Raw genomic sequence first — 18,035 nt, forward strand, 5'->3', positions numbered from 1 at the left:
CTCCCCGACCATTGGTTGCTTCAGTCATGGAAACATCAGGACTCTGAATGTGCTGGATGAAAGGTGCTGCATCCTTTGAAGTCCTCCATTCACTGAAAGCACTTAGTACTCCATGACAGACAGAAATCTCCTACATCCTCTGCCCCACAAAGATACGTTCATGTACACCTCAGTTTCATCTGCTTTGGTAATTTTTTATTGGTTTTTTCTATAGCCTCATCCTGTCTGTAAATTTCACATACACTAAGAGAAGAATCAGAACTAGATCCTCGGATCTACGCTTTCTCTTTAGAACGATGATGTTATTTTGAAGCATATTTTTGTTTGCCATAACCTCACTTCCCTTAGGATGCATTAGTTCACAGACCTACCTGTGGACTTCCGCGCAGGTGGAGGGAGGGCCTTGAGACCAGTGTGATTTGGGACCATGATTCTCCACAAGATACTTCAGTGTTTTCTGTGCAGTGGAAAAAACACATGTCTGAGACATGAACCATGTCCCTGGAGAACATTCAATGTACTAGAGAAAACAAGACATATAGCAAATGGTTACAGTACAAACTGAAAGCCACGTCTGCCACACAAGTGACCATGAGAAGAACTGCCACAAATATAAACTAGCAAATGTTGTCATGTCCCCTGGGTGTGGACATGGCAGTTGACTTTAGGTGGGCACAAGGAAAAAAGACTTAGTCTGATCTAGATGCAGGGTTCTGAGGAGGTGGTTTTGAGGCTGAGAGCTTCTGCCCTGTTCTCACTCTCTCCCCTTATTTTCTCTCCCCGACGGAGGATCAGAGAGCGCCAGATTTGTACTGGATTCCATTTTATTAACAAGAGGGAGTACTTTCCCCTCAAGACAAGCTTCAAGTCCTCCCAGCCCTGGGCACTCATGCTGTGGGCTGACTTTTACTTCTGGCCCTTCAGACGTGTAAGAAAGTGGTCTTTGTCCACCGTGTGGAGGAAGGCCCAGCTCTCTTCCCAATTAGTGTTTTTCCCTACATTCACCTGAGCAGGGACCCCTTCACTACTGCTGACTCAGCCCCGCTGTCCACACCCGTGTCTGCTTACCACCCTTGTTGCACAGGGAGTCTGGCAGACATACTCTGCGGTCAGCCAACCACGCCCACTAGGCTGGAAGAATGGCTTTCTATCCGTGGGAGGGAATAGGAAGCTTCACTTATGTAAATGTGTAAGTAATAAAAATAAGAACTTTGGATCAGTTTTGAACGTGTAAGTGAATTTTGAGCCCCACATCTCAAGAAACAAGTCTCCTGATGTTTTGACCCTTTTAAGCTCAGTTGTTTGTCAATCTCACTGTGAGAGGGAATGCATAAAAATCAGAAATGAATAAATAAGAGAATCTTTCAAGGAGACTGTTGCTCACAATGTATTTATTTGCGGAAAAAATATAGCTTTAAAAAAGCAATTCTATACAAAAATTATAACTAGATTCAAAGAATCTATAACTAGATTCAAAACTTCTAGCAGCATATAGAAACAGTTTTTATATTATTTTGATAGAAGGGAATTCAAAGCAGATGAATTAAGCTCTTTACGTTTACAAAAACTGATTCTCTTTTCTTATAACTCAGTGAATTGTACGAAGAATAAGTCTCAGGTAATAAGTGCTTTATAAAATGTGTCTCAGTCTTTGTACACTTCCCCTTGGCTTCTAGTATTGGAGAAGAGCTTCAGATTTTTATAAATACTAATCCTGTTTTAAATTCAGGTTTAACTTCTCCAGATATAAACTACTTTCAATAATTAAAAAAAAAAAATCTGTCCTGTTGGCCTAAGAAAATAATGTCTATATAACCAGGCTTCAAAAACCTCAAAACGCACAAAAATATCCATTTTCATTTAGATAATGAAAATTGCATTTTGATTTCACATCCTCTACATGTACAACCTTAAGGTGAATTACAGAATTAAATATTACAGGCAAAATCACAAACTTTTTAAAAAATGTTTATTTATTTATTTTGAGAGAGCAAGCAGGGAAAGGAGCAGAGAGAGGGGGGGGAGAGCGAATCCCCAGCAGGCTCCATGCTGTTAGCGAGAGTCTGACACGGGGCTCGATCCCGTGAACCATGAGACCATGACCTGAGCTGAAATCAAGAATTGGATGCTTAACCAACTGGGCTACCCAGGCACCCCAAAATTTTTAAAAGACCATATAAAGAATACTTTAACTACTTCAAGATAGAACTTTTTAAAAAAAAGTATAAAAGTAGTAACCATAAAAGAAAGATTAATAATTCTACCACATTAAAATAAAGAACTTCTTTTTTTCCTAAGTTTATTTTTTATTTATTGGGGGGGGGGGAAGCAGAGAGAGAGAGGGGAGAGCGAATCCCCAGCAGGCTCCATGCTGTTAGCGAGAGTCTGACACGGGGCTCGATCCCGTGAACCATGAGACCATGACCTGAGCTGAAATCAAGAATTGGATGCTTAACCAACTGGGCTACCCAGGCACCCCAAAATTTTTAAAAGACCATATAAAGAATACTTTAACTACTTCAAGATAGAACTTTTTAAAAAAAAGTATAAAAGTAGTAACCATAAAAGAAAGATTAATAATTCTACCACATTAAAATAAAGAACTTCTTTTTTTCCTAAGTTTATTTTTTATTTATTGGGGGGGGGGGAAGCAGAGAGAGAGAGGGGAGAGCGAATCCCCAGCAGGCTCCATGCTGTTAGCGAGAGTCTGACACGGGGCTCGATCCCGTGAACCATGAGACCATGACCTGAGCTGAAATCAAGAATTGGATGCTTAACCAACTGGGCTACCCAGGCACCCCAAAATTTTTAAAAGACCATATAAAGAATACTTTAACTACTTCAAGATAGAACTTTTTAAAAAAAAGTATAAAAGTAGTAACCATAAAAGAAAGATTAATAATTCTACCACATTAAAATAAAGAACTTCTTTTTTTCCTAAGTTTATTTTTTATTTATTGGGGGGGGGGGAAGCAGAGAGAGAGAGGGGAGAGCGAATCCCCAGCAGGCTCCATGCTGTTAGCAAGAGTCTGACACGGGGCTCGATCCCGTGAACCATGAGACCATGACCTGAGCTGAAATCAAGAATTGGATGCTTAACCAACTGGGCTACCCAGGCACCCCAAAATTTTTAAAAGACCATATAAAGAATACTTTAACTACTTCAAGATAGAACTTTTTAAAAAAAAGTATAAAAGTAGTAACCATAAAAGAAAGATTAATAATTCTACCACATTAAAATAAAGAACTTCTTTTTTTCCTAAGTTTATTTTTTATTTATTGGGGGGGGGGAAGCAGAGAGAGAGAGGGGAGAGCGAATCCCCAGCAGGCTCCATGCTGTTAGCGAGAGTCTGACACGGGGCTCGATCCCGTGAACCATGAGACCATGACCTGAGCTGAAATCAAGAATTGGATGCTTAACCAACTGGGCTACCCAGGCACCCCAAAATTTTTAAAAGACCATATAAAGAATATTTTAACTACTTCAAGATAGAACTTTTTAAAAAAAAGTATGAAAGTAGTAACCATAAAAGAAAGATTAATAATTCTACCACATTAAAATAAAGAACTTCTTTTTTTCCTAAGTTTATTTTTTATTTATTGGGGGGGGGGGAAGCAGAGAGAGAGAGGGGAGAGCGAATCCCCAGCAGGCTCCATGCTGTTAGCGAGAGTCTGACACGGGGCTCGATCCCGTGAACCATGAGACCATGACCTGAGCTGAAATCAAGAATTGGATGCTTAACCAACTGGGCTACCCAGGCACCCCAAAATTTTTAAAAGACCATATAAAGAATATTTTAACTACTTCAAGATAGAACTTTTTAAAAAAAAGTATGAAAGTAGTAACCATAAAAGAAAGATTAATAATTCTACCACATTAAAATAAAGAACTTCTTTTTTTCCTAAGTTTATTTTTTATTTATTGGGGGGGGGGGAAGCAGAGAGAGAGAGGGGAGAGCGAATCCCAAGCAGGCTCCATGCTGTTAGCGAGAGTCTGACACGGGGCTCGATCCCGTGAACCATGAGACCATGACCTGAGCTTAAATCAAGAATTGGATGCTTAACCAACTGGGCTACCCAGGCACCCCAAAATTTTTAAAAGACCATATAAAGAATACTTTAACTACTTCAAGATAGAACTTTTTTAAAAAAAGTATAAAAGTAGTAACCATAAAAGAAAGATTAATAATTCTACCACATTAAAATAAAGAACTTCTTTTTTCCTAAGTTTATTTTTTATTTATGGGGGCGGGGGGAGCAGAGAGAGAGAGAATCCCAAGCACAATCTCTGTGCTAACAACACAGGGCCCAATGTGAGGCTCAATCTCAGGAATCATGAGTTCCTGACCTGAGCTGAAATCAAGAGTAGGATACTTAAGTGACTGAGCCACCCAGGTGCCCCTAAAGAACTTCTGATCATCAAAAGAAACCATTAAAAAAAATAAGTGGACAAGTCTCAAGTAGAAAGAATGTGTTTGCAAACCAAAGGTTTGCTAGGAAGAGCGTATAAAGAATTCCTACGGATAAATTTTAAAATGACAAATTACATAACAATTGGCAAAAGATATGAATAGGAATTTTCAGTTAAGGAAGCACCACTGATGCATAACATATGAAAACACGCTCCACCTCCGCAGCGATCAGAAGAATGCAAATTGGAACTACAATAAGACAGTATTTCACGTCCGCCCGAGGCCATGCCTTACGAAAGAGTAGAACATGTATCTGATTTAACTTTCTGTGCCTTCGTTTTTCCATTCTGAAGATGAGAATTATCTTCACCCATGTTTGTCACAGTCTGGTCTGTTATTCTACATTCCTTTAAATTCTAATACCTTACCTGTTCCCTTACATGCTTTCTTCTCACCCTTGTATCGGTTTCTAATGGATTTAGCAGGAAGCAGACAGTTCTGTTCAACATGTACAAACTTGTGAAAACATTAAAGGGATGGAATGGAAATGGAAATTTCAGGCCACCAGGTGTCTTTATGCATAAACATAAATAATGCTGCCATAAAACTGACCCCAGCCTACCTTTTAAGTAGGAAAACATTCTCCTTTAATCCAACACGGGTAATTACGGATGATTCATTTGCTACTAATTTGCTAGAAACTCAATTCAGAAAATGCTAACAATACATGTATTAAGCTTTTAGTTAACATGTGACATTCGACAGAAATCTGTTCACTCTGATACTCTTCCCCTAAGGAAGCCTTTAGATGTGTCTCCTAATCAGTATAATGAGCTTTGGGGAATTTATGAAATCTAAAGCTCTGTTCGGCTCTCAAGTTTCAGCTCTGTGTTTTCATTGTGACGGGCTGTTCACCACTATAAAAACAGACTGAAGGGCTATCACGGGTCTCCGTCCCTTGTCCCTCTTCTCCATCCCCACTGCTTCTGGGTCTCACTCAAGTTCTTTCTTTCCCTCTCCCCTTCTTCCTGTCTGTCTCTCTCTTAGCTCTCCCTCACACTCTACTGCTCTCTCATTCCGCAATTTAAAAAACAAATAAATCTAAACCAAATTCGAAATTTCTACCAACTTTCTAAAAAGTCATCCTCCACAACACTAAAAAGCACTATAACATGCTTTAATAGAGTTACAGATTTGACAAAATAAATATAACCCATATTCCTGCCTATAACCCTGGTCATTCATGACGAGATGTACTCACCAGTAATAACAAATGATCCACCTTTCTGTTACCAAAAATCAGCTTCCTCAAGTCTTCTGGTAACTTTTAGGAGCTCTCTAAGCAACTGCTCATAACCTGGTCTGTCAGCAGGAGACCCCAAGCCTCCCGGACACTTTACTTGCACTTCTGCTCCAGCTCCCCAGGAAGCCATCTGGGAAGCTTTACCTCTCATCTGCCCTCCTCCAGAAGGTCACTGACCCTGCAAGATGCTCACTCCAGATGCTGATGAAATCCCAGCCTCGTAGTGACACAGAATCTCCAGACTCCCAGTAGAGATAGGGACAATGGCTTCCTCTCAAAAATCCTCTACTTCGTTATCTGGGCAATGAGGTAGTTCTGCATCTGTGTTCACGTCAACTCTTCATGAAAAAGAGCATTGCCAAGTTCCAGTTCTCTCCAGGGTAACCCAAGGCTCACTCACGGTGCAAGGGGCATGTATGGAACAGAGTCCTTTCCATGAGGCAGGGAAAGAGCCTCCTGTTGTCCTCCTAAATTATGCCCCCTATAGAACATCAAATACTTTCTCCCATGCTGTCTTCCTAATAATCTATTTCCCATGCTATTCATCCTCCTAAAATACATCCCCAACTTCGAATTTAAGATTCTCTCTTCCTCAGCTACCAAAGCTGCTTCTCCCTTCCCCAACCATTCTAGTTAAAAACAATGGCTTTCTGCGTGTCAAAGATATAAGAACAACCCGGAAGAAGACATGGTCCCAGCCCAACCAATCCTGGAGACCTCATTAAATAATTAACTAGATTGACCTTCCAGACCTGGAATTTGAACCTGATGAGCAGACTTTGAACCTGATGAGCAGGAGACACTGATTGCTTCTTTCTCACCCTAAATGCAAGAGAGACCTGCGTTTGCCTAGCTAGGAGGGAAGTTAAATGTGGGCTAGACCTTGTTTTTATCATTTGTCTGAATGTAAATTCAGACTGTAAAACATTTGAAAATTGCACACAAATATAAGAAAAAATATATAAATCACTCTGAAATCTCATCACACTGAAACAACCACTGTTAAGATCTTGGCATCCCTATGTCATGTTCCTCTTTTGAACATATATGCAAATGTAGGCTACATTTGCATAAATGGGATTATATCATACCTTCTGCTTACATCCTAGAAAATTTTAATGTCCTTTTTTTTATCATGCCTCTAGTAAGTGCTCTTATTTATTTTATTCCTCATATTGTTTGCCGAGAGTTGTTTATTGTATTTCTTTCTCTTTCTCTGACTGCAGAATTGCCTTAAGAATGAGGCCACAAGCATCCACATCACCACCACCTGACTAAAACTCAAATACCACAATGCAAATGGTATCTCCTCCTCTCCTTTCCCCGGTGGCACCCCCTCCACGTGTTAACCACCATCGTAATTTGGTGCTGATCACTCCCATGTGTATCACATACATCTTTATCCCTCAACAATATGTAACAGTTTTCTATGTTTTTCACCTTCATACAAATAATCATACTTTATATATTTTTCTGGAACACCTCTTTTTGTCACTCAATTGGATAGGAGTAACTCTATTCATTTTTGCTATTTAATAGCATTCGAGTCTATGAACGTGCCTGTTATTTATCTGTTCTTCTGTTAGGGGACATTATATTGTTTTCGGCTTTTTTGCTGTCCTGAGGTTTGTTGCTATCTTGAGGCGTGAACATTCTTTTCAAGTTGAGAGGCAGGATGGCATAGCAGTTTTGAACATGGGTTCCACTGTCAGGCTACATGAATTTGACCAATGGCAGTCCATTTAATAGCTAAGCAACCCTGGCAAAATTATTTAATCTCTCCATGCCTCAGTTTCCCATTTTAAATGGAGATAACGGGCTCCTGGGTGGCTCAGTCAGTTAAGTGTCCAACTCTTGATTTCAGCTCAGGTCATGATCTCACTGTCATGAGATCAAGCTCTGTGTCAAGTTCTGTGCTGTTAGGATTCTCTCTCTCTCTCCCCGTCTCTCTCTGTCCCTCCCCCACCAAATAAATAAATAAATAAATAAATAAATAAAATGGAGATAAAGTCTACTCCATAAGAATACTGAGAAGAATATTATCTTGAATCATGAGTAATTGTGATTTTTGTAGGCCGAAAAGAGTCAAATATCAGCATTTCCATATAGTGCAAGCAAACAAATAAGTGAGTTAATACACACAACATGTTTAAGAACCGTATGGTAAACACTCAGTAAATGTTAACCATGTTGATAACAATGATGATGAGAATGATGATGTCTCTTTGTGTATACATGTATCAGAGTTTCTCTGACCTATATATCTAGGAATACAACTGCCAAGTCACAGGATCTGTATAAATTCAACCTTTATTTCCAAAATATTTGCCACAGCTTTCCTACCCCAGATATGTTTTAGCTTTCCATTGATTTGGGTCTTCTTTAATATATTTCAATAAAGTTTTATAATAAGTTTGTAATAAACTTGCATGTGTGTACATGTTTAGTATTATTTCAACAAAAAAATTTGTACACTTTACATGTTTAAAAATAAACACCGTCTTTCCTTTCTGGTGAAACAAAAAGAAAATTTGAAAATAAACAAAAGCAGAATTACAATAGAGAATGTCAACTCCAAATAAAGTCCTACAGGTTCTACAGATTCTTCCACTGAGTGGTGGGGCTCAAGCCATCATTAAGACTGAAATTAAGTTTTTCTCCTCTTCTCTCTCCTGTCCCTCCTCTTCTTCCCTCTCTTCCTCTCCCCGCCTCCTGCCCTTCTCCTGCTTCTTTTGCCAATGAAATATTTTAAAATTATACATTCTAGATATTGATTGCTGTTATAGAAGAAGTCAATTGATTTTTTTTTTTTTGCTTTAATATTCTAGATTAAAAGGTGAACATCTTCTGATGTTCTGATGTCAAGGGTAGACAGGACTCTGATTACCTATTCAGGTCCCGTGACTTCTTCATGTTTCTGTAAGATTAGCATGACCTTCCTGAGCCATTCAAATGATCAGACACCATCTTTGCTTGTCACTGATCAGAATAACTCTGTTGAGCTCTCTCCAAGACTGTCACCCAGAGCTCTTAGTGACTGTTTCTTTGGTTTGCCCATAGCTCACAGAGAAATGCTTGCTCTAACTGTACCCAGAGGAGCCCTTGGCTTTATTTGCCCCCAGCTCCCTCCCCTATCTCTCTGTGATCCCAGTAACCACTCCTGGTGATTGGATTAAGCTGCCATCTTCCCTCTCTCTGTTTCTACTCTTTATTTCCCCTCTCTCTTCAGAGGATCGAGAGATTCACTCTGCTGTGTAACATAAACTCCTTCAGTCCCAAGAACAAGGTTCTACCTCAGAATAGATACATACTCTTGAAAGTGGCCAATTAGGGGCGCCTGGGTGGCGCAGTCGGTTAAGCGTCCGACTTCAGCCAGGTCACGATCTCGCGGTCCGTGAGTTCGAGCCCTGCGTCAGGCTCTGGGCGGATGGCTCGGAGCCTGGAGCCTGTTTCCGATTCTGTGTCTCCCTCTCTCTCTGCCCCTCCCCCGTTCATGCTCTGTCTCTCTCTGTCCTAAAAATAAATAAACGTTGAAAAAAAAATTAAAAAAAAAAAAAAGAAAGTGGCCAATTAAATCAAAATTTTATCAGTCATATTAGCTGATATGGCCTAGTAACTTATTAATAATAGGAGAATGCTAAGTTAATGTAAGAGATTACTAGTAAAAAACTGTTATGGATAGTTTCAGGACAGTGCACAGTAAACAATTCAATGCCAAATGATTAAATATTAAAATTAAACTAATTAACTAATATTAAAAGAGAGAGAGCTACAAAGAGACTTTCCAAGGACAGCTCAGTATAGAATGTTTTTCCAGATAGACGTGTATAATACTTTAAAGAAACATAACTATTTAAAATTCCATTCTTCCTGTATTTCTGTATGCCAGTGATTATCCTCTCTTGTTTTTCTATCTCCATTTTCTTTCCCCTCTCTCCTGGACCTTTTCCATCAGCATTTAAATCAAATTTAATATTTACCATCTTTAAAAATAAAAACTAACCTACTCCCTGCAACTGTTGTTTTACCTCTGCTTTTCAAAGCCAAATTTTTCAAAAGCATTAATTAGAGTATTCATCTCCTCTTCTCCACCTCCCATTTGCTACCAACCCATGTCACTATGGCTCACCACAGTCATCCATCCACAGAGACTGCATTTGCCAAGGGCACACGCCATCTTTCGCGTGCCGTCTTTGAGTCCTCCTCTCCCCAAGCCTCTCAGGAGCACTGACTCCGTGCTCCACGGCAGCACGTCGGGCTCCTCTCCCTCCTCCCCAGATCCACCACCTCCTCGATTTCCTCGCCAGCCTTGGCCTCCCTCTCTAGCCCCACAGGGCACATCTCTTTTGTTCCGGGCACATGCCCTGTCAGTTCCTAGAACATTCTAGACTCTCTTTTTCACATGCTGTTCCCTCTTTTTAGAATGTTCTTCCTTAGTTTTTCACATGGAAGTACCTACTCAGTTCAAACACTACTTGCTCAGGAGCGCTCCTTTGACCTCTCACCCTAGTTAGGTCTACCCATTATATATTCTCCTGGCAGCCATAATTTTCCTTCATTAAATATATATATATATATGTATATATATATACATATACATATATATACATATGACACACACACACATAAAATATATAGTAGGATATATGATTATATTACATATTATATATTATATATTTGATTTTATGTTTGCAGTTAAACTCTAAGCTCCATAGAACCGGAAACTATAATTTCTTATTCACTGCCACAGAATTAGCATAGTTGGAATAGCAAAATATTTGTTAACTGAATAGATTAAAAAAAAACTCTAACAGACAACTCATACAGAACAAAAACATGTGTGACAGAAACTAAAATAGATTTTGCCTACTTCCAGAAACAGATCAGTTGGAAGATTTCCTTGGATTGAGAGTACCCTTCGCTATGAGGGGAAATGGATCTCGAGTCTGGATGGTATCCCACTAAAAATGGTTCAATTTGCCTTGTAGGTCATAGTGTTGACTTTTGAAAATATTTCAGTATACTAACGTATCTAAATGGAAAATGTCTTTCTGCAATTGGCTCTATTCTCACATGAGTGCCACCAATCCTGAAGAAAAGGTAAGACTCTTTCCCATTAGAATGATTTGATACTTTGAATGAAAATTTTAAAATGTTTAACTTCAGGGGTGCCTGTGTGGCTCAGTCAGTTAGTTTCAGCTCAGGTCATGATCTAATGGTTTGTGAGTTCGAGCCCCACATTGGGCTCTGTGCTGACAGCGTGGAGCCTGCCTGGGATTCTCTCTCTCCCTCTGTCTCTGCCCATCTCCCACTCTCTCTCTCTCTCAAAATAAATAAATAAGCAAAAAAATTATAAGTTCAAAGCGAAAAGTCAATACAGATTTAGCAGAGTAGTTAAGAAAACCTTTTGTTTAATGCATTTGCTCGTAGGTAGCTTATATTCCTTTTTCACTATGTGATGGGACAACTCCACTCTGCTACCACAGGCTTCTATAATGACTTGAAACTTGCATTCTAGATACTACAGCTTCCTTGGGGAAGAAGCAGCCACCCCAACATATTGGCCATTCTAACTGGGTGCCGAAAAAACCGCTGAGACTATTCTTCATAGAACTATTGATTTCTGGGAAAGGATTCTGAAACTAATAGATGACTTTTTTCAAAAATTTTCATTTTATATGTTTCTAAGAAATAAAAAAAGAATCCTGCATGTAGTCATTAGACAAGGATCATAATCTTCATTGGTAATATGTGATACTTAATAACAGGTGCATATTAGCTCTGGTAAATGGCTTGTAAAACGTTAAACTTAATTCTGTGGATGATATAATAATATGATTTTAAAACAAGTAGGAAATGACAGAAAGATGGGTACAATGGGAACTCAGTATACAATCTTCAAGGAAACATTATAACACGGATTTAAACCACAGATATACAGATATTTTTTACCAGTTTTGTATCCCTATGCCACTAATATAAATGTCAGAGGCTCCATGTCCTAAATTATCGTTACCGCTGTTTTTGTCTCCTTTTTGCCTGAAGAATTTGAAAGCCGCTATTTTTTACTCTGCTTCAAAGCACCTACCTCACGGTGGGTATGCTGAATTAATTGAGGTGAAGGGGGTGCCTATAATAAGTCACGGCTCCTCTGTGCTGTGCACTGAGGGTTTGATTCTCATTTTATAAGGCTTAGAAAAGTGTTGTTGAGCCAACTTCTTACACAATTACCCAGCAGCAGAACACATCTAAAATACTTCAGAGTCTCAGCTCGTTATCTCTGTTGCCCTTCTCTTGTTCTTCCCTTCCTCTGTCTCCCCTTCTTCCTTTCACCCTCTGTCCTTCCCTCCATCTTTATCTACCATCCATCTAATCAATCTAGCAACTGTCTCCCTCTGTGTTTCCTTCTCTCTAATCTCTCCCTAATACATTGTTTCCACTGTTATTGCTCATCTCTGCCAGCACTGTCCCTGCCCAGTAGAACTCTGCTCAGTGCTGCCCATATTCCGTACCTGCACCACCCAATCCAATTGGCCCTAGCCACATTTGAGCTACTGAGCTTTTCCAAACTATGCAGCACTTGAAATGTGGCTTGTGTAACTGAGAAAGTGAATTTTAACTATTTAATTTTTATTAATTTTAGCTTATATTTAGACAGTCACCTACTGCTAGAGGCTAGGATACAAATATGAACAAAATGCAACCGGAACCCTTTGAAACCTCACATTCCAGGGCACTTTGTATTGATATTTTGCCCTGGGTATTTGCAGGTTTGCTGAGTTGCCAAGTATAATGTTCCTCATTGTATATGAGTTTGACAAACTAAAAATATGGCAGAAAGTCAGGATACATACAGTAAATTACATACGCATAAAGTAAGACTCAAGATAGGATAAAAAAAAAAAAAGTACCTGGCTAACAACCACTAAAGGACAAAAGAGAACAGGTAGGTTTTTGATCAAGATATTTGTTTTCCCAGTGTTTAGATGCTCCTCAAAATTTATTGGCAGAGCTCAGTGCTCTAGGCTGGGCTCTTTTACTGTCTAGCTGTGAGACACTGAACAACTCAAAGTGATTCTTCCCCATGAGCCTTGGGTTCCCCACCTTTTGCAAAACAAGTAGGCGGGGGGGGGGGGGGTCAATGATATTAGCAACAACTGCTATAAGATTGTGGAAGTCAGGCTGTTGGAGATTTTTCCCGTAACATATTTAATTTAATGAATATCCTGCTTGTCTTTTAAATATTAATCCGGACATATGAAATACTTAAATCATCCCCATGTCTTAGTCTTTGCTGTATTTTTAATACAGATGTCAAATATAATCTTAGATTCTTAAAAAAGAGGGAGAGACCCATAGAGAGAGAGAAGACTAATCAGAAACTACAATTAATTTTTAATGTTATTCAAATCTCTTTCCACCCCCTCCCACCCGCCCAGAAAGGTAGTCTTCAAGCACAACTACGTGTGTTGAAACAGCATTGGGGGCGCCTGGGTGGCTCAGTCGGTTAAGCCTCCGATTTCAACTCAGGTCATGATCTTGCAGTCTGTGAGTTCAAGCCCCGCGTCGGGCTCTGTGCTGACAGCTCAGAGCCTGGAGCCTGCTTTGGATTCTGTGTCTCCCTCTCTCTCTCTCCCCCTCCCCTGCTCATGCTCTGTCTCTCTCTCTGTCAAAAATAAATAAACATTAAAAAATTAAAAAATATATATAACAATTTCTTTAAAAAAAAAAAGAAACAGCATTGGATTGCTATGCTTTTACTGGTCATAGAAACTCTCTTTATAGCTCCTACTAAAATGAAAGGATGGTCTTTTGAGAATATGCGGTAAGTGTTTTCTAGAACAGAATCTTTGTAAAGAATTTTTTGGTGTACACTACATCTATCTTACTTTCTTATAAATTTTTTCATAAATATTTGGGGAGTTAAGGACTGATGTGGTGGTTAGACTATTGTTTAGAAAACTTTAACTTAGAGGCACCTGGGTAGCTCATCTGGTTAAGCATCTGACTTCCACTCAGGTCATGATCTCATGGTTCATGAGTTTGAGCCCAGAGTCAGGCTCTGTGCTGACAGCTCAAAACCTGGAGCCTGCTTTGGATTCTGTGTCTCCCCTCCCTCCCTCTGCCCCTCCCCAACTTGCACTCTCTCTCTCTCAAAAATAAACAAGCATTAAAAAAAAAAAAGAAAACTTTAATTTCTATTTACTTAAAGCAAGCCTGTGGCTCTTAGAGTTTGGGAGACCACAAATTTTTTTTTCTTATAATTTTGAATAACGATAGTATTTAATTTACCTTTTCCCAGACATTAAATACCTCAAGGAGTTATTATTTATTCTTTTTAAAAAAGTTTATTTGTGTTTGTTTTGAGAGAGGGATAGAGATCAAGCAGGGCAGGGGCAGAGAGGGAAACAGAATCTCCACTGTTAGTGCAGAGCCGGATGTGGGGCTCAAATTCACAAACCATGAGATCATGACCTGAGCTGCAGTCAAGAGTCAGATGCTTAACCAACTGAGCCACCCAGGTGCCTCCAAAAGTTATACCTTATTCTTCACCTACTTTTAGAAAGGACTTATGGTAGGCAATATTCACATTCAGTAATTGTGGTATTTATTTTTACAGGTGGAAGGCCTAACTCGATGGTCCTTGCACAGAGAAGTTGTTGAGCCAGTTCCCTATTATCCACCCTACTATGGATGGAAGCAATCCAGCAGATAACTTAAGTCACTAAATGGACCAAAAAGCATTTTACACTATCCTCTGGAATACACCTTATTATTTACATTTGAATGTAGGCATTGTTGATGTTCAAGCTATTCGATGTAAACGACAAAAACAACCCTGTGTAAGGTTTATCAGGAAGAGCAGAAAGGATGCCTGAATCAGTCTCCTTCTCTCCAGTATTCCAAACTTCCTCAGGATTCACTGCTGAAAACAGAATGCATCACTTAACATACTGATGAGAAACAGGAGCCTGGAGCAGAATTTCCTTATCTCTCTAAGGTTCTGGCTCAGACCTTTCCTGGGACAGATTGGCAATTAAGCGTTCTGGTTTAGACCGTTTCTCTTCCAGTTACTGCTGGAAGAGAAAGGTTTAATTACTCGTGGCAGAGGATCATGCCAGGGAAGATTCTGCATGGACACCACTTTGAAAACCATCTGAAGAATCCTTTATGCCACAGTTAGTTTCCATGTGTTAAATATTTCTGTAACTATGTTTCACAACGCAGAGGCTTATTTTCTTCCTTCCTTAGCCTTGTGTAATAACGTAACAACTGTTGTAAAAATGTCACAAATCCTAGAGAGGGTGATGCTCATGTACTGAAACAACCCCCACACACATAGATACACGATTAACTTTGTTAATGATAGTTTTGGGATTTATTTTGTCTGTAGCAATCAAAATTATAGTAGCAACAATAGTTATATATTTAAATAAGGCAAAAATTAATGGTTTTGTTTTCTTTTGTTTTGGACGAGTGTAGATTTTAGAAGCACCAACAGGTCTCTGCAAGTCTATTAAAAAGGAAACTGTTATTGTGGTAACAAATATACCCACATGTAACTTTCTTAAGATTATTTCATGCCTAGTAAGCAAGGCTTTTTGCATCAAAAGTAGCTTATCAGCGAGTATTCATCTCAAACTTTGTGAAGAAAAGAAAATTCTATTTTCATCCTTCCCTAATATTGATACGGATATTGCAAATATTGAAGATTTGCCAGCAAATCTTCTCCTTGAGCAAATCAATAATCAATGTCTTCTAATAACCTAGAATGGTTGCAACTTACTTTGTGAATTTCACTTAAAAGCTGGTGACAAAATATTAAGGTCTGCGTTTAAGTAATCTATAAATTCATTAGTCAGATTTCCATTTACTCTTTTGCAAGGTGGCTGATCTCAGTGAATTTACAACTGGACTTTGCCTAAGATGATGCTACTTGAACACATTTATTATTAAACAAGTTCCAGAGAAAATGTGCAACACTGCCAGTTGTGTCCCTTAATGTTAATTCCAACTTTGTTTCTAATATCCCTAGTGTCTTTCTCTGTTTATCTTAATTGCATCATTTAATAGTGACATTGCCATTTTTTAATTATTAAAGAAAATAAGGAGAGTTAAATGGCAACTCCCACAAAAGGAAGATTTAATGGCTACTTATTTGTTGCTATTAGAGCAGAACCAGACCTGGAGTATAATGAGTTAAGGTAGTGTATTTTTAAAATAGATTTTTAAAAAGCTACACTGAATGAAGATAGTGCATTATTTACATAGTTAGGCATTTTAAATTAAGTACATCAGACAAGCATGACCAAGGAACTAATGGATCCTTCATTACCAATAGCTACTAATAGTTGCTCTATGTTCATTATGAATTTGGAAGTGATGAACATGAGAGAGATGCATTTTGTGTTTACCAAAAGCACCGGTAGAAGCGAATAATCATACAGTAAAGAGTCTACTTTTGAACAAGGGATACAATGTACATTAATCTGTTGCATTTCACTTTTAAATGTATTATACTGAGATTCAGGCTAGAATGGGGAGGGGGTCAGTGGCTAACTAATTTATAGAATTTTAAATGATTCTCAAAGTCTGTTAGGGCAAATGAAAGACTGCTAGAATACAGTGCATGCAGTATAATACTGGTTTCAATTTTGAATTTGACAACTCATTCTATATGAACAGAGAGGATGAGTAACAGAATAATTAATAGCATTTGAAAAGAACCGAATCAAGGTTGATGACCATCTAATGTGTTTTTGAGCATTTTACTTTTGACCTTGGTAAGATTAAGCTCTAAGACTAAAAATTTGGTCTTGATTCTATACAACTGCTAGCTTGTAAACAAATCTGATTCAGAAAGAAATGTAATCGTAAGAATATTATATTCTAAGGGGTATTGTTTATAACATGTAAAATTCTGTTGTGGGTTTTTTTTCATTGTAAAATATAACAGGAAAATTATATGTAGCGAAGTTTTATGCAATCCTCTGTAAATGTAGTGAAGATAAGGTAGTTAATTACAAGGAAGAGCTAAAATAAATGTATCTTCATTGTAAATATCACATTATAGAATGGTTACACATCTGTCTCCTCTTCTCCTCTGTTTCATTTGTCTTTATATTCCCAGCCTGACTCATTGTTGGCCTTTAATATATCTGTGTTAATTAAATAAAAAATATCACCACATATGGCTGAAAACAAACTGAATGGGAAATCAAGGAGTTGAGGAAACAAAGAATTCTTGTCCAGGGAGATGAGGGCTTCTTTGTGGAAAAAGATGTATTTGGGTTGGGCACTAAAGGGCAAATAGGTAATGACAAGGAAAGACAATATATTATAACATCTGGCTTTCACAACTTTAGCTTTTTAGTTCTAGAAAACTATTTGAATACATTTCCACAGGAATATAAACCTGAAATACTGTTTTCCACTAGATAAATTTATGTTCAGCAAATAAACAGGCATTTGAATTTAAAAAGAATACTCACAGAAATTTGATCAATGGAGATACACTGAGGAGAAAACATTACTGATACATCATCAGAGAAGAAATGGAGAAATATAGTAGCTTTCAACTAAATACAAACTAATTCTGGGGCGCCTGGGTGGCGCAGTCGGTTAAGCGTCCGACTTCAGCCAGGTCACGATCTCACGGTCCATGAGTTCAAGCCCCGCGTCGGGCTCTGGGCTGATGGCTCAGAGCCTGGAGCCTGTTTCTGATTCTGTGTCTCCCTCTCTCTCTGCCCCTCCCCCGTTCATGCTCTGTCTCTCTCTGTCCCAAAAATAAATAAACGTTGAAAAACAAATAAATAAATAAATACAAACTAATTCTTGTTCAAAATTATTTTATGAAGTCAGTTCTTGCCTATCAGTCAGTCAATCCTCTCAAAATTCAGAAGGGAAGGAAGAGAAGAATTGATATTTATATATCGTCTCACCCATTATCTCATTTAATCCTAACAATAATAAAATTATAGGTTATTTTGTACCCATGTGACGGTTCAGAAATGTTGAATGACTTGCCCAGGAAGACACAGATCAGGAATTTAAACCCAGAAATAGGAATTCAGAGTCAAGGCCTTTTTGCCCCAAAATATCATGTTAGAAGAAAGAATACAGCTCAGTAATTATTGAAAATATTTTATTTATATTTTCTGAAAAACTAATTAAAATCTGCTTATCTTTAATAAATAGCTTCAAAGATAAATTAACCATGTGAATTAAATTAGTTCAAACTTGGGAGAAAATGGAAACTTGAGAGAATTTATAAATATTAAGTTTTAAGTGTAATTATAATTCCATTATATTTAAATTTC

At 38.3% G+C, this 18,035-nt stretch overlaps 1 long non-coding RNA gene across 8 annotated transcripts in view; it reads right to left on the reverse strand.

The window, feature by feature from the left end:
* The window catches only part of LOC123384777, a 489,335-nt gene that overhangs the window by 49,866 nt on the left and 421,434 nt on the right, over positions 1-18,035 (reverse strand). For all 8 annotated transcript variants that reach the window (XR_006596304.1, XR_006596307.1, XR_006596310.1 and 5 more), the window contains one exon: positions 372-457. This is a non-coding gene — a long non-coding RNA (uncharacterized LOC123384777). The remainder of the gene's footprint in view (positions 1-371; positions 458-18,035) is intronic.

The sequence above is a fragment of the Felis catus genome, chromosome B1 (genome assembly GCF_018350175.1).
Source record: "Felis catus isolate Fca126 chromosome B1, F.catus_Fca126_mat1.0, whole genome shotgun sequence".
Classification (NCBI taxonomy): Eukaryota; Metazoa; Chordata; class Mammalia; order Carnivora; family Felidae; genus Felis; species Felis catus.